The sequence below is a fragment of the Hevea brasiliensis genome, chromosome 9 (assembly GCF_030052815.1).
Source record: "Hevea brasiliensis isolate MT/VB/25A 57/8 chromosome 9, ASM3005281v1, whole genome shotgun sequence".
Classification (NCBI taxonomy): Eukaryota; Viridiplantae; Streptophyta; class Magnoliopsida; order Malpighiales; family Euphorbiaceae; genus Hevea; species Hevea brasiliensis.
The window spans coordinates 43,774,550-43,797,557 of record NC_079501.1 but is presented as its reverse complement, the minus strand read 5'-3'; positions in this window follow the sequence as shown (position 1 = coordinate 43,797,557).

Below are 23,008 nucleotides of genomic sequence, written 5' to 3'. Positions count from 1 at the left end.
GCCATTTGTCTAAAGAAGTCGGCCATTTGTTGGAACATGGCCTGTGGAGGCTGAGCGGGCTCTGCCTGAGCTGGTGGAGCAGGTTCTCCCATGCCCCCAGTCTCAGCTGCTGCAGGTGGAGCATGACTCTCCACTTCCTCCTCAACAGCTCTCTGAGATGAAGGGTCCATATCCTATTCAAAAAAACAAAGACAAACAGATCTGCATTAGTGTCACCTCGACTCTTACAAATGCAATGCATGGTATGGACTCAATCTAGGCCTAGAAATGCCTAAACCGTGCTCTAATACCACTAAATGTGACACCCCGTACCCGTGTACAGTATACCCGAGTAAGTAATGCCACACGGTGTACCGGCACACTCTAATATACCATAATTAATTTGCATCATAACTTTGAATATAACTTGTAAAATATAACTCATTTAAGTCATTTATTGAAATCATAATTTATTTGAGGTTCCGAAAATTTTAAAGAAAATCCGGCAAAGTACCGGCTAAAAATGGAGAAAACAGTTCTTCGGAACCTGTGAAAAACACTTCCAATAAACAAATTCATTCATTCTCAACTCCAATATCATCACAAAACTCAATATCAAGATCTCAACATTTCAATTTCAATTCTCAATCATCCATCACATGTGATGATCACATATAAATCATAAATAACCATTTACTTTTCCATTCACAAATACAATTTTCATAATTTGCATAAACCTCAATATACATTACACAAGTTTAATTACATATGAGAAAATCAAAATTAAGTTACAAAATGTCAAAATGACACCTAGTGTCCTACCAATGCAATCGCAGGTTGAGGTGACACGGACACCGTGCGTAGTCGCAGGATGGACTCACCCAGTCTGTGGTCTACTGGGCTCACGATCTGTATCTCCAGAACCTACGCGTGGCAAAAGCAACGCGCTAAGCAATAATGCTTAGTGGTGCAATAATAAAATAAAAAAACAAAAAAAATAGCAAGAAAATAGATATGTAGTGAATGTATATGTTTCATTTGTTTGAATTTGTATATTATTAACTTTGTCCACTTTCATTCATTTGGTTGCCCAAGTAACCTACACTAGACGACTGGACTGGATAAACGGGTAAACTGGCACTGGGTACCTAGTACCTCGGGCCGTCACACCATCCGTCACATATGCATCTCCGGCAAATGCAGTAATGCTAACAAGTCAGAATAATATCAGGCACAAGGCCAAGTCTCAAAACAAAGTCAGATGGCTAAAAGCCATAAAATCACGGAATGGCATGTTGCCATGTGCAGTACTGCTAACTGAACCCTATTGGCATGCCAAACTATCCAAACCAATCTTGTTAGGTATACTAGGGCATTTGAAACTTTTAAATTCTTCAATCTTTGAATTTCAAATTTCGGTGTCACTATTCACCTCTTTGGTCAACTAATATGTTGACTTTTAGGTAGAAATTAGGTACATTGGTTTTGGCACTCCCAACATACCACATTTTGCCTTTAAAACTTGTTGGAATTGGTCACCATTACCATTTCTAACTTAAAACCAAGAGGGCAGAAAATTTCAGTTTTTGAAGCATATGTTTACTGTTCCATTAAACACTGTTGCAGTGGGAATTTGAAGAAATGACTAACATGAAAGTTGTTCCTTATTTTGTCTAGTTGAATTTCCTTTTTTGAATCACTCCATTTGGAGTTTTGTAGCTCCAGATATGGCTCAAAAACCACAGCTGGCCGGATTGCCAATCTGCAGAATTAACCATATCTATAGTAACATGAACAGTGACTTCCACTGCCATTTGGTTTAGGTTCTTGCCATAATTTGGGATAGGTTTCTTCATGAAAGTTGTTTTTATATGTCTTAACTTGTTGCTGTAAAAATTTCAGGTCAATTGACCAAATCTACAGTGAGTTATGGCCAAATGAACAGTTGGTCATTCTGCAGAATCAGTTGCAGGGTATCCGGATTGGGGCCAAGTTTTGGTCCTCTTGCTTTGGTCTTTTGGGCATGGTTTCTTTAGCAAAAATGTGCCATTATAAGCCTAGTTTCATGTCCAATTAGCCAAACACCAATTGGATCAACACAGCCCAAGTTATGGCAGTGCAAGTGGACTGAATTTTCAGTCCCTCTGCTGCTGTCCTAGGGCAGCCTGCAACTTCACTTTGCAATCCTATTTTTCAGTCCATTTTATGGTCAACTTACCTAAAATGGTCACTAATTGACCATTAAAATGTTCTCTAATAATTTCCTAAACCAAGTTTACATTTTGCTCACAAAACCCTAATTCAAATTCATGTTTTATACAATTTACCTTAGTTAGCTTTTAATTCATTATTCTTGTGTTTATAACTTCCAACATGATTCTAGTTCACTTCAAGCTCATCAAAAACACTCCCTCCTATTCCATAGCTAGGGCAGCCGAAATTTATGTACTCATACACATGAGTTTTTGTTCATTTAAATTGCAATTCTCACTAAGTTTCAAGTCCCAAACCATGAAAATAAAGAGTTTTGAGGATATAGATGCACTAACCATGAATAGGGCAGATTTTTCCCTTCTTCAAAGTCTTGGTTTCCTTTTCTTTTTGCTCCCACAATAATCACCAAGATGATAGAATGAATTTTTGTGTTGGTAGTTAGGGTTTTTAGTGGAAGAAAGCTGAGAAAGATGAAGGGTGAAAGGTTGTTAATGGTGGAATGGGTAAGGGTGAGTGGACTGTGACACCCCTTACCCGTGTACGGTATACCCGAGTAAGTAATGCCACACGGTGTACCGGTACACTCTAATATTCCTCAATTAATTTATATCATGCCTTTGCATATAATTTATGAAATACAATTTATTTAAACCATTTATCAAAAGTATCATTCATTTAAGGTTCCGAAAATTTCAAAGAAAATCCGGCGGAGTACCGGCTAAAAATGGAGAAAACCGTTCTTCGGAACCTGTTAAAAACACTTCCAATATTTTTATTCCATCATCTCAAACTCCAATATCCAAAATCTCAACAATATTTCTCAATAGCAAATTCTCAATAATCTTTTCATTTCTCAAACATCCATTTCTCATATACAAGCAATAAATACATGCTCAAATTTTGCATTCATAGTCATAACTTTCATTATTTACATGAACATCAAAATATATTACATGAGTTCAAATACATATGAGAAAGTAAAAATCTGCTACAAAAGATCAAAATGACAAAATGACACCTAGTGCCCTACCAATGCACTGCAGGTAGTGAGGTGACACGGACACTGAGCAGAACTGCCGGATGGACTCACCCAGTCTGTGGTCTACTGGGCTCACGATCAGGATCTCCAGTACCTACGCGTGGCAAAAGCAACGCGCTAAGCAATAATGCTTAGTGGTGCAATAATATAATAGAAGAAAATAACAAGAAAATAAATGTGTATAGAATGTGTATGCTTTCTTTGTTTGGTATTGATACATTCATTGTTTTATTAACGTTGTTCACTTTTATTCCTTTGGTTGCCCCAAGTAACCTACACTAGATGACTGGACTGGATAACGGGTAAACTGGCACTGGGTATCTAGTACCTCAGGCCGTCACACCATCGATCGCATATGCATCACCCGGCAGTGCAAATGTAACTACCAAGTCAGAATAATCTCAGGCACAAGGCCAAGTCTCAATGCAAAGTCAGAATGGCTAAAAGCCATAAAATCACGGAATGGCATATTGCCATGTGCAGTACTGCTAACTGAACCCTATTGGCATGCCAAACTATCCAAACCAATCTTGTTAGGTATACTAGGGCATTTGAAACTTTTAAATTCTTCAATCTTTGAATTTCAAGTTTTGGTGTTACTATTCACCTCTATGGTCAACTAAAATGTTGACTTTTTGATAGCAAATATGTACATTGACTTTGGCACTCCCAATATACCACATTTAGTGTTTAAAACTTGTTGGCATTAAGTGTTAATACCATTTCAAAGTGTAACTCAACACAAGCAGAATTTTCAGTTTTGGTGAGTCAAATTCACTATTCCATTGGACACTATTACTGTAGGAATTTGAAGAAATGTAAAACATGAAAGTTGTTCCTTATTTTGTCTAGTTGAATTTCCTTTTTTGAATCACTCCATTTGGAGTTTTGTAGCTCCAGATATCACCCAAAAACCCAGGCTGGCCGGATTTGCATTCTGCAGAAAATACCATATCTACAGTAGCATGAATAGTGACTGCCATAGCCATTTGGGTTAGGTTCTGGCCATAATTTGGGGTAGGTTCCTTCATGAAAGTTGTTTGTCTATGTCTTAACTTATTGCTGTAAAAATTTCAGGTCAATTGACCAAATCTACAGTGTGTTATGGCCAAATGAACAGTTACTATTCATTTGGTCAATTCTGCAGAATTCAGTGCAGGGTATCCGGATTGGGGCTGAGTTTTGGTCCTTTTGCTTTGGTCTTTTGGGCATGGTTTCTTCAGCAAAAATGTGCCATTATAAGCCTAGTTTCATGTCCAATTGGCCAAACACCAATTGGACTAACACAGCCAACGTTATGGCTGTATAATTGGACTGAAATTTCAGTCCATTTGCTGCTGTCATAGGGCAGCTCACACCTTGACTTTGCCTTACCATTTTTAAGTTCAAATTGTGGCCAACATACCTCAAATGGTCACTTATTAACCATTAGAGTGTTCTTTAATAGGTTGGTAAGCCAAGTCAATTTTTCATGCCTCAAAACCCTAATGTCCAATGCAATTTACCCATAACCCTCAATTAGCACCCTAGTTCAACATCTATGTAAATATATAACTTAAATACAATCTCCAACTCATGCTAAGTCCATTAAAAACATTCAAAACCCTTCCTCTATTAGGGCTGCCGAATTCTTTGGTGGAGATACACATTGAATTTGTTTCATTATTTCACAATTTCTAGTTCATTACAAGCCTAAATCATGGAATTAATGTATTTTAACTACATATATGCACTAACCTTGTTGTATGCCAATCCAAGCTTGATAAAGCTTCACTTTCTTCCTTCTTCTTGGCTGCCAAAAGCTTTAGCAAGGTGCTAGGGCAAATTTTTGTGAAGATAACTTAAGGTTTTAAGGTTGGATGTTGGAAGATTTAAAGCTAAACTTGAGCATCAATGGAGGAAAGGGTATAGGGATTTCGGCTGGTCTTTTGGGGAAGGATGGCTGCTGGTTTTTCTTTCTTATTTTGGTCTTATTTTATGTCTTTTAATAGTTTAGTCAAATGGGAGCTTAATGGTGATTGGTGGATGTTTTTAAGTGACCTCACATTATGTCATAAATGGGCATTTTATTGCAATTTCTTTTCTTTCCTCCACTACTCATTTCCAATTTCATTTTTAGTAATGTTTATTCATATTTTATGTCATATTAATTATTTACTCAACTGGACAAGTCGGCCAAAAATCACCTCTGAAGGCGAAATGACCAAAATGCCCTCCGTTTGGCTTAACGGGTCAAAATTGTCTGTACCGATTGAAAAATTTTTCTAGGTATTTTCTTGGCATTCCAATGCCATGGGAACCTCAGTAACCCTTCTCTGGAGTCCCAAAAATTATTTTACAATTTCTCCCCCGGGTCTAGGGCTCCTCGTTGCGAGAACCGCAACTTCCCTCCGGTTACCCATCGCTTGGGCACCGGCTCGTTTTACTTGGTTGTATTTTATTTCTAAAATTTTTACTAAGTGTTTCTTATTAATATTTGAGTTAATTATGATTCCCGACTTTAATTTAAATATTTTTCCGGACGTTCTAGCTGTCCGGACCGACACCGGTCACCGGAACAGTAGAATGTACGGAGTGGTTACCGGGAGGGTGTTACAACTCTTCCCCTCTAATTTAAATTTCGTCCTCGAAATTTACCTGATGCAAACAGTTGAGGGAACTGTTGCCTCTGTTAGTAGTATGCCCTAGAGCATATCATTTAGTATGTATCTTGTACATATTTTTAATAATAAAAGGCATTTCCACTTTTCCGTTTACATAATATATTTATGTGTAATAGAAAAGGTCCATTGATATTTTGTTAGAAATATTATTCTTAAGTTGTTAAGAATATGAGTGACAATATTTCTAGCACAAAGTATCATAAATAGGTTCACAATCGAGGATACTTCATAATAAGGACATGACTTATCCAGAAAGATTGTATTCATGTTTGTTCCCAAGTTATTTATATGAGATATAAATAAGATGGAATGGTGAGTCTCATGCCATATAACAAACTTGATAGGCACTTATAAATGATAAGTAGGCCGAACCAGTGACACTTATGACAAGCACATGGAGTTTACTATTGTCAATGTTTTGTCATAAATCATATCAGTGCATATAATCTTTAGACCTGAGATAGCACAGTTATCTTGTATATAGGTAGTTTGAGTTTGATACTGCTTTCATACTTGTACTATGTATGGGTATATGGGCATGTGTTGGCTCCTGCTAGTTATATATGGAGGTAGGTGTTGATCAAGATGGAATCTGTTCCTCTAAGTAAATAGAGATAAAATCCTATGTTCATTTAATTGTTCTTGATGTTTCAAGTTCCTGGCCAGGACAGATAGATTTATTCAGAAAAGTGTTTCTGATGAGAAAATCTTTTAATCAAGAACTGGAATTAAAAGAGAACATAATATTCATAGCAAATGGAGTTTGACATAAACCATGACTCAAATTGAGTTGGGATTTTGTATGTAGAGATTCTAGTGCATGGTAATATATGATTATAGGTTCATTTAAGGTAAACCTTATTACTAATTGGGTGGCCATGGCATGCTATGCTAGGTGTTAACCATGGTCTATGAGGTTCATAAAATGATTTAGAGAAATCATTTATGGTAAGAAAGAGTTCTGATGATATTAAGAGTTGATATCATGTCTCATTGCCAATTAGTGATGAGCCTAGTAAGTCACACACATACACAAGTTATCACCTATTTAAATATGATTTAATTAATTAATTAAAGAGTTTAATTGATTAATTAAATAGATTTGGTTTGCAATTAAATTGCAAAGTCCCTAGCATGACTTGAAACCAAATCTAAATTATTGGATGTGTAGTATAAATTAAATTTATATTTAAAGTGTTTAAATATGAATTTAATTGATGAGAAATTAATTAATAGAGATTAATTAATTAATTTATATTTGATATAAATTAATTAGAAGAAGAAAATAATTATTTTGGGTTAAGAACTCAAAATTAAGACACAGGGGCATTTTGGTCATTTCATTACAGTGACACGTGTCACCATGAGATGGTGACACATGGGATTACACATAAGCTTGCCAAATGTTTTTTTTTAATCATGTAAGATGATTAAAATAAAGATTAAATATAGGTTTGACACTTGGCACAATGTGATTGGGTCACTTAAACCTAGAGCTAATCAAAGGGTGACATGTGGCAAGGGTTTAATGTGTTAACCTAGCTATTTAAGTGTTGTTATGAGAAAATAAAACACAACCAGCAGCCTCTCCTCTCAATTGTCACGCCACTTTGAGCCTCTCCAGCTATTTCTCTTCATCTCTCATCAATTCAAAGAGATTAGCCATCAATCTCTTGAATTAAGAACACTAGAAATTGTTTCTAGTGTCCTGTTTACATCTTTAATCTCTTAAAAGGCAGAACTTGATTTTCTAATTAATAGAAAAAACTTTAGAAGCTATTCAAGGGCTGCCATAGGTGTTCTTGGTGTGGACAAGCTAGAGGGACAACATCTGGTGTCCTGAAGACGAATCTCAAAGGCGCAGACATTGCGATTGCATCAAGAGGTTAGTGTAATCGTTCTTGATTTAATCTAGGGTTCTAAAATTAATCTGATTAATTTTAAAATCTTAAATGGCAAATACAGATCCAAAAACATATTAAAAGAGTTTTAATATGTTGTTTATCATTGAAATCAAATAGATAAAAATAAATCTTGCATGATGCATGTGACCCTAGGTGAAAATTTTTGAATTCAATGGTATAAACTTGTGTTTTTCACGCTTCCGTTCCTTCAATTGGTATCAGAGCCACTATATTTGCCATTTAGATTGTTGATTATATGATTTAATTGTGTGTTTGGTCATGAGATCAAGAGTTTATTGCTGGTTGCAAAGTCAAAGTGGCGGCACAAATGATGAACACTATGGTGTGCATGGTTGATGCATCACAATGGTGTGCAAAGGTAAATGGATGGTGAATGTGCAATTGTTGTATGATTTAAGATCCATTTTATGTCTAATTAAATTGTTTAATTAGAATTTTTATCACACAATTAAATTATGATTCAAATCAGAATTTTAAAAATTGTTTGAATGTGATTCAAATCTGAATTTTAAAAGTTGTTTGAATGTGATTCAAATCTGAATTTTTAAAGTTGTTTGAATCATATTTAAATCTGATTTTTTAAAATTGATTGAATAAAATTCAGATCTGATTTTTTAAAAAATATTTGAATGTGATTCAAATCTGATTTTTTAAAAAATGTTTGAATGTGATTCAAATCTGAATTTTTAAAGTTGTTTGAATGTGATTCAAATCTGAATTTTTAAATTTGTTTGAATGAGATTCAAATCTGAATTTTTAAATTTATTTGAATCATATTCAAATCTGAATTTTTAAGTTGAATATGAGATATTCAATTTAATATAAGTATGTATGTTTTATTTAATTGTTAAATAGTGATATGCATGATGGATGATCATGGACTATAAAAGACCAATGTGATTGGATTTATTTCTTTTATGTTTCTTTGGGATTGTAAATTAATTAATTTATTTTAATTTATTTTGGGCATGTATTATTAAGTTTGTAATATTTTTGGGTTGTAATTTCATTTATTTAAGTTCTTGTAAATTCGCCTTGGTATGCCAAGGATTACTATGTAATATTGGATTGCAAGAAGTTCAAGGAGGTCAAGAGCATTGGTGGGACCAGTGGGAGGAATTCAAGATCAAGTGTTGATTATGTACTCCTTCAGCAACTCTTGTAAAATAAATGAATGAATGAAATGCACCTAGGAATGCCCTGATTCAATTCTTGGTGGCTCAGAATTGAATCCCTTAGAAAGTCCATGATCATACCATATTTACTGCTTATCCATGAATGCATGAGATGTATGGGAATGTATGCAATTATATGATATATGCATGCTAAATGGATAATGTGCAAAGTGAGACCTTAATAGTAAATAGAATGACCATAAAATCTTCCAAACAAATGATTAAGTTGGAAATGCTATAATTAAAGTAATTATAACATAGGCCCTCCATTGGGGCAATTATTTTAAGAAATTTTAAATAGTTGCATAAGATGCAATTTATTTAAGAGATTTTCTTAAGAATAATTGTTAAGCATGAGATGTTGTAAATATGTAAATGGTTTGGTGGCCAATATTGGATGTACCTGAGGACATTAAAATTATTTGCATAATTATCGCTCAATGGGATCAACTTAACTAATGCAAGATAAGTCAATAATGGATGTACCTGAGATTTTGAGCATTAGGGGCTAGGTAAAGGATTGAACCTCACATGAGATGTGATGGGCAAGGAGTTGCTCACTTATAGTTTATTGTAATTCCAATAATGGATGTACCTGAGGATGATCAATAGAATTATAAGAATTCAATCACCCACTAGAAATCCATCCAACTAGGATTTCCGTTTCTACTTTGGAAGTGTAGGATTCGCTAAGTTAGTGGGAGGACCGATTTGATTAAAAGACCATAATCATTTTGGTTAATTACATGATACATTTACTAATTAATCTGGTTATTTTCTCAGCTTAATTTTCTAATAAAAATGAGCACAAAACAACCACCACCATCCAATATACTTGCAAGCATACTTGATCACAACAGTTGACAGGACCTAATCATCTGATTGGCTAAGAAATTTGAAACTTGTCCTGAACCTTGAACATATAGGATATGTTCTAGATTCAAATGTTCCTGGTCCCTTACCTCCAGAGGCCACACAAGAGGAACATGAAACTTTGGACAAGTGGAAGGAGCATGATATGAGAGCTAAGTGTTACATGCTTGCTTCCATGAGTAATGAGTTACAGAAGCAACATGAGAACATGCAGAGTGCGAGTGAGATCCTCCTTCACCTACAAGAGTTGTATGGTGAGCACAAAGAGAATGCTAGGTATGAGATATCTAGACAGCTATTCCGTATGAGGATGTCTGAGGGACAGAATGTTGGGGATCATGTCCACAAGATGATTCGGCTGATTGAGCAATTGGAACATCTTGACTTCAACATGGATTTCCAACTATAAACGGATTTGATCCTTCAGTCCCTTCCTGAGTCTTTTGGGAATTTTGTGACAAATTTCCATATGACTAAACAGGAATGCACCTTAGCTGGTTTACTCAACATGCTGGTTATTTCCCAAAAGAATATGCCAGGCAATAAAGGAAAAGAGGTAGCTTTAGTTGCATCTTCTTCTGCTAGAAAGTCCAACAAGAAGAAGGGCAATAGGAAAAAGAAACCTCAGATTCCTGGTCCTTCTAACAAAATAGCTAAACAGAAAGGGAAGACCAAAGCTGACAAAGGCAAAGGAAAGTGTTTCCACTGCCAACAAGAAAGTGTTTCTATTTCTAACAGGAAAGTGTTTCCATTGCCAGTTAGAAAGTGTTTCCACTAGCCAGAGTATAGCAATCTAAATGAATGCAATGCCGTGGTGAAAACCAACTCAAGTTCAAAATATATTTGGCACTTAAGGTTATGTCATGTTACAGAAGATAAGATTGCAAAACTGGAGAAAATGGGGATTCTATTCTCATTGGGCTCTGAGCCTACTCCAACTTGTGAATCTTGCCTTCAAGGCAAAATGACTAGATCACCCTTTGTTGGACAAGGGCTAAGAGCTGAAAATATTTTGGAACTAATACATAGTGATGTATGTGGTCCATTTAAAGAAATGGCTAGAGGGGGCTTTCATTATTTTATTACCTTTACTGATGATAAATCAAGGTTTGGGTATTTGTATTTGATGAAATACAAACATGAATCCTTTGAAAAGTTTAAGGAATTTAAATCTGAAGTAGAAAATCAAACAGGAAAAAGTATTAAAGCTCTTCGATCAGATCGTGGAGGTGAATATTTGAGTACTGAATTTGATGAATACTTGAGAGAGCATGGCATTGTTTCTCAGCTAACTCCTCCAGGAACGCCACAGCTGAATGGTGTATCTAAAAGGAGAAATCGTACCCTATTGGATATGGTACGCAGTATGATGAGCTATACTGATATGCCAATCTCCTTTTGGGGATTTGCATTAGAATCAGCTTTATATATTCTGAATAGGATTCCAACAAAATCAGTTTCTTCCACACCTTATGAGATATGGCATGGAAGAAAACCAAGTCTTAAGCATGTTAAGATTTAGGGTTGTCCAGCTTATATCAAAAAGCTGAACACTGATAAATTGGAGACCAGATCAGAAAAAGGTCGATTTGTTGGATATCCAAAAGATAGTTTTGGATATTATTTTTATTTGCCTACTTCACAAAAGGTTGTGATAAGTAGAGATGCCACATTTCTTGAACAACAGTTTGTTCAAGAAGGAGGCAAAGGAAGGCAAATAGAGTTAGAATTGGAGAATTCTGACCAACCAATGCATCGGATGGATATAGATCCATCTAGTCAACCTATACCCATTGATGAAACATCTACACTGCTCCTCGTAGAACAACTGGGTATCTCACCCACCAGTGAGATATGGTTTTCTTCATGAAGAAGAACAAGAGTTGTCTACTCATGAAGAAGTAGATCATGGAGATGATCCACTTACCTATGAAGAAGCTATATCAGATATAGACTCTTCAAAATGGATTGATGCTATGAAATTCGAGATTGATTCCATGTATAAGAATCAAGTTTGGGATCTTGTTGACCCACCTGAAGGTATTGTACCTATAGGGAACAAATGGGTTTTCAAGAAGAAAATTGGTTCTAATGGAAAGGTAGAGACCTATAAGGCATGGCTAGTAGCGAAAGGGTTTCGCCAAAGGCAAGAAATAGACTATGAGGAGACTTTCTCGCCTGTTGCCATGCTTAAATCAATTAGGATTTTATTAGCAATAGCTGCATACTATGATTATGAGATTTGGCAGATGGATGTCAAAACAGCTTTTCTCAATGGATACATTGAAGAAAACATTTTCATGGAACAACCTAAGGGATTTGAATCCCAAGATGGTTCCAAGGTATGCAAGCTAAAGCGATCCATTTATGGGTTGAAACAAGCTTCGAGGAGTTGAAACATCCGTTTTGATGAAGCCATTAAATCTTTTGGTTTTATCAAAAATGAGGATGAGCCATGTGTATATAAGAAGGTTAGTGACAATGCTATCACTTTCCTTGTCTTATATGTGGATGACATACTGTTGATGGGTAATGATACAGGTATGTTGACGACTATAAAGGTATGGTTGTCAAATACATTCTCCATGAAAGACTTAGGGGAGGCAACCTATATTCTTGGGATTCGCATCTATAGAGATAGAGCGAAAAGAATAATTGGTTTATCCCAAAGTCTATACTTGGAAAAGGTGTTAAAGAGGTTTAACATGCTTGATTCCAAGAGAGGATTGTTACCAGTGAGACATGGTATCCACCTTTCTAAAGAGATGTCTCCAAAGACACCTGAAGAAAGAGATAAGATGGCCAGGATTCCATATGCTTGGCTATTGGAAGTTTTATGTATGCAATGTTGTGTACTAGGCCTGATATCGCATATCGTTAGTTTGACTAGCGTATCAATCCAATCCAGTTTGGAACATCGAAAGTCACAAGAATATCCTTAAGTACTTGAGAAGAACTAAGGATTTATTCTTGATTTATGGAGGTGGAGACTTGCAATTGGATGGTTATACTGATTCTGATTTCCAATCAGATATCGATGATAGAAAGTCTACCTCTGGATATGTGTTCATTTGTAATGGAGGTGCGATCGGTTGGAAGAGTTCCAAACAGAGCACGATCGCAGATTCCACTCATCGAGGTCGAGTATATTCTTCGCATCGATGCGCAAAGGAAGTCGTTTGGATAAAGAAGTTCATGACGTAACTTACAAGAGTTCCTTCCATTGAGTCGCGCTCCATTACACCGTGACAACAATGGAGCATCATACTGAGCTAAGGAACCAAGGTCTCACCGTAAATCCAAACACATAGAAAGGCGCTACCACATTATCGAGAAATAGTTGGGCGAGGCAATGTAGCCATGCAGAAAATAGCATCACCGAAAATCCAGGTGATCCATTCACTAAGCCTATGTCACGCACTCGCTTAGACTGACATCTTGAGAAGATGGGTATAAGTTATTGTAATGAATGGCTCTAGTGCTAGTGGGAGATTGTTAGTAGTATGCCCTAGAGCATATCATTTAGTATGTATCTTGTACATATTTTTAATAATAAAAGGCATTTCCACTTTTCGGTTTACATAATATATTTATGTGTAATAGAAAAGGTCCATTGATATTTTGTTAGAAATATTATTCTTAAGTTGTTAAGAATATGAGTGACAATATTTCTAGCACAAAGTATCATAAATAGGTTCACAATCGAGGATACTTCATAATAAGGACATGACTTATCCGTAAAGATTGTATTCATGTTTGTTCCCAAGTTATTTATATGAGATATAAATAAGATGGAATGGTGAGTCTCATGCCATATAACAAACTTGATAGGCACTTATAAATGATAAGTAGGTCGAACCGGTGACACTTATGACAAGCACATGGAGTTTACTATTGTCAATGTTTTGTCATAAATCATATCGATGCATATAATCTTTAGACTGAGATAGCACGATTATCTTGTATATAGGTAGTTTGAGTTTGATATCGCTTTCATACTTGTACTATGTATGGGTATATGGGCATGTGTTGGCTCCTGCTAGTTATATATGGAGGTAGGTGTTGATCAAGATGGAATCTGTTCCTCTAAGTAAATAGAGATAAAATCCTATGTTCATTTAATTGTTCTTGATGTTTCAAGTTCATGGCCAGTACAGATAGATTTATTCATAAAAGTGTTTCGATGAGAAAATCTTTTAGTCAAGAACTGGAATTAAAAGAGAACATAATATTCATAGCAAATGGAGTTTGACATAAACCATGACTCCAGCTTGAGTTGGGATTTTGTAACAGAGAGATTCTAGTGCATGGTAACATATGATTATAGGTTCATTTAAGGTAAACCTTATTACTAATTGGGTGGCCATGGCATGCTATGCTAGGTGTTAACCATGGTCTATGAGGTTCATAAAATGATTTAGAGAAATCATTTATGGTAAGAAAGAGTTCTGATGATATTAAGAGTTGATATCATGTCTCATTGCCAATTAGTGATGAGCCTAGTAAGTCACACACATACACAAGTTATCACCTATTTAAATATGATTTAATTAATTAATTAAAGAGTTTAATTGATTAATTAAATAGATTTCGTTTGCAATTAAATTGCAAAGTCCCTAGCATGACTTGAAACCAAATCTAGATTATTGGATGTGTAGTATAAATTAAATTTATATTTAAAGTGTTTAAATATGAATTTAATTGATGAGAAATTAATTAATAGAGATTAATTAATTAATTTATATTTGATATAAATTAATTAGAAGAAGAAAATAATTATTTTGGGTTAAGAACTCAAAATTAAGACACAGGGGCATTTTGATCATTTCACAGTGTGACATGTGGCACCATGAGATGGTGACACATGGGATTACACATAAGCTTGCCAAATGTTTTTTTTTTAATCATGTAAGATGATTAAAATAAAGATTAAATATAGGTTTGACACTTGGCACAATGTGATTGGGTCACTTAAACCTAGAGCTAATCAAAGGGTGACATGTGGCAAGGGTTTAATGTGTTAACCTAGCTATTTAAGTGTTGTTATGAGAAAATAAAACACAACCAGCAGCCTCTCCTCTCAATTGTCACGCCACTTTGAGCCTCTCCAGCTATTTCTCTTCATCTCTCATCAATTCAAAGAGATTAGCCATCAATCTCTTGAATTAAGAACACTAGAAATTGTTTCTAGTGTCCTGTTTACATCTTTAATCTCTTAAAAGGCAGAACTTGATTTTCTAATTAATAGAAAAAACTTTAGAAGCTATTCAAGGGCTGCCATAGGTGTTCTTGGTGTGGACAAGCTAGAGGGCCAACATCTGGTGTCCTGAAGACGAATCTCAAAGGCGCAGACACGCTGCAGTGCATCAAGAGGTTAGTGTAATCGTTCTTGATTTAATCTAGGGTTCTAAAATTAATCTGATTAATTTTAAAATCTTAAATGGCAAATACAGATCCAAAAACATATTAAAAGAGTTTTAATATGTTGTTTATCATTGAAATCAAATAGATAAAAATAAATCTTGCATGATGCATGTGACCCTAGGTGAAAATTTTTGAATTCAATGGTATAAACTTGTGTTTTTCACGCTTCCGTTCCTTCAGCCTCATCATCTCTTCACTTTCCCAAGTTGCCTCCTCGGTGTTGTGGTGCCTCCAAAGCACTTTCACCAGTGGAATCTGTTTGTTCCTCAACTCTTTCACTTCCCGAGCCAAGATCCGTAGAGGTTCTTCTTCATATGTCAAATCCGGTTGTATTTCAATTTCTTCTCTGGAGATGACATGTGAAGGATCTGAGCGGTATCTTCTGAGTATGGATACATGGAACACATTGTGGATCTTATCCAGCTCTGGTGGTAAAGCTAGCCTATAGGCCACTGGACCCACACGTTCAATGACTTCATATGGGCCAATGAACCTAGGGCTCAACTTACCTTTTCTTCCAAACCTCAACACTTTCTTCCATGGTGACACCTTGAGGAACACTTTGTCGCCAACCACATATTCTATTTCTTTTCTCTTCAGGTCGGCATAAGATTTATGTCTGTCTGAGGCAACTTTGAGATTGGCTTTGATTGATTTTACCTTCTCCTCAGCCTGTTTCACCAGGTCTGGCCCTACCAGTTTGTCTTCGCCCAATTCAGTCCAGCACACTGGAGTTCTACATTTTCTCCCATACAGCGCTTCATACGGAGCCATTTGGATACTAGCTTGGTAGCTATTGTTGTATGCAAATTCTGCCAGTGGGAGGTATCTATCCCACTTCCCTCAAACTCAATGACACAACTCCTCAGCATATCCTCAAGGACCTGACAAGTATTTCACGTTATTGTTATCATTTCAATTCAATATTTGTATCAATTTCATTGGTTTCAATTATTTACCTGGATTACTCTTTCAGATTGCCCATCCGTCTGAGGATGGAAAGCTGTGCTGAAATGGAGTTGTGTACCTAAGGACTCATGTAACTTCTTCCAAAATCTTGATGTGAACCTTGGGTCTCTATCAGATATGATGGAAAGTGGAATTCCATGCAGTCTAACTATCTCACTGATATACAATTCTGCTAACTTCTCCAGTGAGTAGTCAGTCCTAACTGGCAGAAAGTGTGCTGACTTTGTCAATCTGTCAACTATCACCCATGCTGCATCATGTTTCTTCCGGGTGAGAGGTAGCCCACTTACAAAATCCATGGTGACCCGATCCCATTTCCATTCAGGTATGCGTATAGGCTGTAGCAAACCTGATGGAACTTGATGTTCTGCCTTGACTTGCTGACATGTCAAGCATTTAGTCACATAGTCACCTATATCCCTCTTCATACCAGGCCACCAATATTGGAGTTTCAGATCATGGTACATCTTTGTACTTCCTGGATGCATAGCATATACACTAGTGTGTGCCTCTTTTAGAATACTGGCTTTCAATTCCCCATTATCTGGTACACACAGTCTTCCTTTGTAATACAGACACCCATCTGCTTTCACCTCATAGTCAGTTGCTTTTCCCTCTGGGATTTTGCTCATAATAGCCATTAGCTTCTCATCTACCTTCTGCCCATCTAAAATCTGCTGTAGCAGGTTTGGCCTCACTTGCAACTCAGCCAAGATAGCTCCATCACGAACCAAAGATAGACGGGCATTCAATGATCTCAAGGCTGTTATGGATTTTCTGCTTAAAGCATTAGCAACTACATTTGCCTTCCCAGGGTGGTAGTCCATTACACAGTCATAGTCCTTCAGGAACTCAATCCATCGCCTCTGTCTAAGGTTGAGCTCCTTTTGGGTTGGCAAGTATTTCAGGCTTTTGTGGTCTGTGTAAATGTAGCACTTTTCACCATACAAGTAATGCCTCCATATCTTCAGTGCGAAGATAATTGCTACAAGTTCTAGATCATGGGTAGGGTAGTTCTGTTCATGTGGTCTTAGCTGTCTGGAAGCATAAGCGATCACCTTCCCCTCTTGCATCAATACACACCCTAACCCATTATGTGAGGCATCACTGTAGACCACGAAGTCCTTTCCTGACACTGGCTGTGTTAACACTGGTGCCTCTGTCAACATAGCCTTCAACTTCTCAAAACTGGTCTGACATTTGTCATTCCAGTCAAATCTGATATTCTTGTGTAACAACTTGGTCATTGGAGCAGCTATTAGGGAAAATCCCTTCACAAATCTTCTGTAATACCCAGCTAGCCCCAAGAAGCTTCTGACCTCAGTTGTGTTTCTGGGAGGCTTCCATTCCATCACTGCTTCTATTTTCTTGGGATCCACCCTAATCCCATCAGCTGACACTATGTGTCCAAGGAATGCAATCTCATTCAGCCAAAAGTCACATTTGGACAACTTAGCATACAGCTTCTTTTCTCTCAGGGTTTGCAGAACAATCCTCAAATGCTCATCATGTTCTTCCCTGGTCTTCGAATACACCAAAATATCATCAATAAAGACCACTACGAACCGATCTAAGTGTGGATGGAAGATACGGTTCATAAGGTCCATGAATGCCGCTGGTGCATTTGTTAGGCCAAAAGGCATCACTAGAAACTCATAATGCCCATATCGGGTCCTGAATGCAGTCTTTGGCACATCTGCATCCTTCACCCTCAACTGATGATACCCTGATATGAGATCAATCTTAGAAAATACTCCTGCTCCCTTCAACTGATCAAATAGATCGTCAATTCTAGGCAACGGATATTTGTTCTTCACAGTCACTTTATTCAACTGTCGGTAATCAATGCAAAGCCTCAAAGTCCCATCCTTCTTTTTCACAAACAAAGACCTTTGAGCTCCCCATGGTGACACACTGGGGCGTATGAACCCCTTATCCAGCAACTCTTGCAATTGAGTTTTCAACTCCCTCAATTCAGTGGGTGCCATCCTAAAAGGAGCAATAGAAATGGGTGCTATACCCGGCAGTGTCTAAATAGCAAACTCGACTTCCCTTTCTGGTGGCAAACCAGGCAATTCTTCAGGAAATACCTCTGGGAAGTCCCTTACTGTGGGTATGTTACTCAGGTTTGGCTTAGCCTGCCTAGTATCCACCACATGTGCTAGGTAGGCTTCACAGCCTTTTCTCATCATTCTTCTTGCAACTGTGGCTGAGATGACATTGGACAAGAAATCTGTCCTTTCCCCCACAACTGTGATCTCATTACCCTCTGAAGTTTTTAGAGAAATGCTCTTCAATTTGCAATCAACTATTGCCTGATGACGTGACAACCAGTCCATTCCCAAAATCACGTCAAACTCATGGAAGGGCAACTCAATTAGATCTGCCAAGAATTCATACCCCTGAATCCTTAACGGGCAACCCTTGTATACCTTGTTCACCACTACACTGTGGCCTAATGGATTAGTGACCAGAATGTCTTGGTCACTCTCCCCTACTAGTATCCCCCTTTCTACAGGTAGGTTGATGCAAATATAGGAATGAGTGGATCCTGGATCCACCAATGCATGCACAGGAGTATTGTAGAGGAGAACGCACTCGATGACGCCCGGCATCTTGCTCCTCCCGAGCTCTCAAGGCATAATTTTTGGCAGGTGGTCCATTATCCGGCCTCTCTGCGGCTCGGATGCGAGCCTCGAGATGGTCCCACAGCCAGATTTACGGACCTTCTACCCCTTGGTGGTGCAGAGCAGTCATGTCGCTTGTGTTGGAGCAACAGTAGTAGTTCTGCGTGACGCTTCTTCAACCGATGCTCTGTTGACCCACACCTCAAGCAAGCACCGCCACTCTCCAACACTCCCTTATGCCATTTTTGACAAAGTGTGGACATGCGAGAAGATGCCGGCCTGGTCCTGAACCCCATCCTCGGAGAGCGCCCACCGATGGTGTGGACCGACCTCTCCTAGGGGTGAATCGTGGCTTGGGCCCCGAGACCGACTCGACCCTCGTGGCTGACCCAACTCGTGCAGAGGACCCTTAAACTTATTCCCAAATCCAGGAGCGAACTAGACCGACTGGTCCCCTCTTCTCGCCTATCCCTTCCAGTCTGCTCACTAATTCTTACTTTTTCCACCTTTATTGCAGCCTTCCACTAACTTGGTAAATTTCGTGATTCCCAAGGCAGTGAGCTGGATCTTGATGTTGTCATTTAGTCCCTCTTCAAATCTCTTGCATCTTTCAGCTTCATTTGGGACTATCTTCCTTCCATAGCGGCTTAATCGGACGAATTCTTTCTCATACTCAGCCACTGACAATTGTCTCGCCTCGAGTTAATAAATTCTCTTCTTCTCTCTTCTAGGTATACAAGACCCACATATTTCTTCTTGAACTCGAGAGAAAGAAGTCCCAAGTTACTTCCGCTGCACTTCACTAGACACAGTGTCCCACCACTCATAAGCATCGTCTTGCAGTAAAGAGATGGCAGCTTCCAGGTTTTGCTCTGGAGTGCAGTGAAGTTGTTTTAGTACTCTGCCTGTTCTGTTCAACCAATTCTTGGCTGCAACAGAGTCATCTTCTCTCTTGCCATAGAAGTCCACAGCTCCAAACTTCCTTAGCCTTTCCAGGTGTGATTTCTGCTGTGGAGCTGGTGGTGGTGGTGGTGGTGCTGGCATTACCCCGACCATTTGTCTAAAGAAGTCGGCCATTTGCTGAAACATGGCCTGTGGAGGCCGAAAGGTGCTCGCTTGAGTCTGGCGAGCATTCTCTCATGCCCTGTCTCACCGCAGGTGCAGCATGACTCTCCACTTCCTCCTCAACGGCTCTCTGAGATGAAGGGTCCATATCCTATTCAAAATAAGAAGGGTAAACAGATCTGCGTTAGTGTCACCTCAACTCTTACAAATGCAATGCATGGTATGGACTCAATCTAGGCCCAGAAACGCCCAAACCGTGCTCTGATACCACTAAATGTGACACCCCTTACCCGTGTACGGTATACCCGAGTAAGTAATGCCACACGGTGTACCGGCACACTCTAATATTCCTCAATTAATTTATATCATGCCTTTGCATATAATTTATGAAATACAATTTATTTAAACCATTTATCAAAAGTATCATTCATTTAAGGTTTCGAAAATTTTAAAGAAAATCCGGCGGAGTACCGGCTAAAAATGGAGAAAACCGTTCTTCTAACTCGTTAAAAACACTTCCAATATTTTTATTCCATCATCTCAAACTCCAATATCCAAAATCTCAACAATATTTCTCAATAGCAAATTCTCAATAATCTTTTCATTTCTCAAACATCCATTTCTCATATACAAGCAATAAATACATGCTCAAATTTTGCATTCATAGTCATAACTTTCATTATTTACATGAACATCAAAATATATTACATGAGTTCAAATACATATGAGAAAGTAAAAATCTGCTACAAAAGATCAAAATGACAAAATGACACCTAGTGCCCTACCAATGCAATCGCAGTAGTGAGGTGACACGGACACTGAGCAGAACTGCCGGATGGACTCACCCAGTCTGTGGTCTACTGGGCTCACGATCAGGATCTCCAGTACCTACGCGTGGCAAAAGCAACGCGCTAAGCAATAATGCTTAGTGGTGCAATAATATAATAGAAGAAAATAACAAGAAAATAAATGTGTATAGAATGTGTATGCTTTCTTTGTTTGGTATTGATACATTCATTGTTTTATTAACGTTGTTCACTTTTATTCCTTTGGTTGCCCCAAGTAACCTACACTAGATGACTAGACTGGATAACGGGTAAACTGGCACTGGGTATCTAGTACCTCGGGCCATCACACCATCGGTCGCATATGCATCACCCGGTGTGCAACAGAACAGCTACCAAGCTGTAAATAATCTCAGGCACAAGGCCAAGTCTCAATGCAAAGTCAGAATGGCTAAAAGCCATAAAATCACGGAATGGCATATTGCCATGTGCAGTACTGCTAACTGAACCCTATTGGCATGCCAAACTATCCAAACCAATCTTGTTAGGTATACTAGGGCATTTGAAACTTTTAAATTCTTCAATCTTTGAATTTCAAGTTTTGGTGTTACTATTCACCTCTATGGTCAACTAAAATGTTGACTTTTTGATAGCAAATATGTACATTGACTTTGGCACTCCCAATATACCACATTTAGTGTTTAAAACTTGTTGGCATTAAGTGTTAATACCATTTCAAAGTGTAACTCAACACAAGCAGAATTTTCAGTTTTGGTGAGTCAACTTCACTGTTCCATTGGACACTGTTACTGTGGGAATTTGAAGAAATGTAAAACATAAAAGTTGTTCCTTATTTTGTCTAGTTGAATTTCCTTTTTTGAATCACTCCATTTGGAGTTTTGTAGCTCCAGATATCACCCAAAAACCCAGGCTGGCCGGATTTGCATTCTGCAGAAAATACCATATCTACAGTAGCATGAACAGTGACTGCCATAGCCATTTGGGTTAGGTTCTAGCCATAATTTGGGGTAGGTTCCTTCATGAAAGTTGTTTGTATATGTCTTAACTTATTGCTGTAAAAATTTCAGGTCAATTGACTAAATCTACAGTGAGTTATGGCTAAATGAACAGTTACTATTCATTTGGTCAATTCTGCAGAATTCAGTGCAGGGTATCCGGATTGGGGCTGAGTTTTGGTCCTTTTGCTTTGGTCTTTTGGGCATGGTTTCTTCAGCAAAAATGTGCCATTATAAGCCTAGTTTCATGTCCAATTGGCCAAACACCAATTGGACTAACACAGCCAACGTTATGGCTGTATAATTGGACTGAAATTTCAGTCCATTTGCTGCTGCCATAGGGCAGCTCACACCTTGACTTTGCCTTACCATTTTTAAGTTCAAATTGTGGCCAACATACCTCAAATGGTCACTTATTGACCATTAGAGTGTTCTTTAATAGGTTGGTAAGCCAAGTCAATTTTTCATGCCTCAAAACCCTAATGTCCAATGCAATTTACCCATAACCCTCAATCAGCACCCTAGTTCAACATCTATGTAAATATATAACTTAAATACAATCTCCAACTCATGCTAAGTCCATTAAAAACATTCAAAACCCTTCCTCTATTAGGGCTGCCGAATTCTTTGGTGGAGATACACATTGAATTTGTTTCATTATTTCACAATTTCTAGTTCATTACAAGCCTAAATCATGGAATTAATGTTATTTTAACTACATATATGCACTAACCTTGTTGTATGCCAATCCAAGCATGAGAAAGCTTCACTTTCTTCCTTCTTCTTGGCTGCCAAAAGCTTTAGCAAGGTGCTAGGGCAATTTTTTGTGAATATAACTTAGGGTTTTAAGGTTGGATGTTGGAAGATTTAAAGCTAAACTTGAGCATCAATGGAGGAAAGGGTATAGGGATTTCGGCTGGTCTTTTGGGGAAGGTTGGCTGCTGGTTTTTCTTTCTTATTTTGGTCTTATTTTATGTCTTTTAATAGTTTAGTCAAATGGGAGCCTAATGGTGATTGGTGGAAGTTTTTAAGTGACCTCACATTATGTCATAAATGGGCATTTTATTGCAATTTCTTTTCTTTCCTCCACTACTCATTTCCAATTTCATTTTTAGTAATGTTTATTCATATTTTATGTCATATTAATTATTTACTCAACTGGACAAGTCGGCCAAAAATCACCTCTGAAGGCGAAATGACCAAAATGCCCTCCGTTTGGCTTAACGGGTCAAAATTGTCTGTACCGATTGTAAA